We start from the raw sequence: 856 nt of genomic DNA on the forward strand, positions 1-856 counted from the left end.
CTCTTTCCACATTCCAGGCATTTATAGGGCTTCTCTCCGGTATGAGTTCTTTTATGTACAATGCAATCTTTTCTATCTTTGAAACTCTTTCCACATTCCATGCATTTATATGGCTTCTCCCCCGTGTGGGTCCTTATATGTGTGTTTAGACTTCCACTGTGACTGAAGCTCTTTCCGCATTCTATGCATTTATATGGCTTCTCCCCCGTGTGAGTCCTTTGATGTGAGTTTAGACTTCCATTGCGACTGAAGCTCTTTCCACACTCCATGCATTTATATGGCTTCTCCCCAGTGTGGGTCCTTTGATGTGACTTTAGATGTTCACTCTGACTGAAACTCTTTCCACACTCCATGCATTTGTATGGCTTCTCTCCTGTGTGGGTCCTTTGATGTGAGATTAGACTTCCACTGCAACTGAAGCTCTTTCCACACTCCATGCATTTATATGGCTTCTCCCCCGTGTGGGTCCTTTGATGTAACTTTAGAGTTTCATTCTGTCTGAAACTCTTTCCACATTCCATGCATTTGTATGGCTTCTCTCCTGTGTGGGTCCTTTGATGTGTGTTTAGCCTTCCACTGTGACTGAAGCTCTTTCCACATTCCATGCATTTATATGGCTTCTCCTGTGTGGGGGTCTTTGGCTTCTCCTGTGTGTGGGTCCTTTGATGTGTATTTCGATTTGTACTATGACTGAAACTCTTTCCACATTCCAGGCATTTATAGGGCTTCTCTCCGGTATGAGTTCTTTTATGTACAATGCAATCTTTTCTATCTTTGAAGCTCTTTCCACATTCCATGCATTTATATGGCTTCTCCCCCGTGTGGGTCCTTAGATGCATGTTTAGAACTCCACTCC

At 43.6% G+C, this 856-nt stretch overlaps 1 pseudogene; it reads right to left on the minus strand.

Annotated features, from left to right (window-relative positions):
• The window catches only part of LOC121917821, a 5,018-nt pseudogene that overhangs the window by 3,438 nt on the left and 724 nt on the right, over nt 1–856 (minus strand).

The sequence above is a fragment of the Sceloporus undulatus genome, unplaced genomic scaffold, assembly GCF_019175285.1.
Source record: "Sceloporus undulatus isolate JIND9_A2432 ecotype Alabama unplaced genomic scaffold, SceUnd_v1.1 scaffold_956, whole genome shotgun sequence".
Lineage (NCBI taxonomy): Eukaryota > Metazoa > Chordata > Lepidosauria > Squamata > Phrynosomatidae > Sceloporus > Sceloporus undulatus.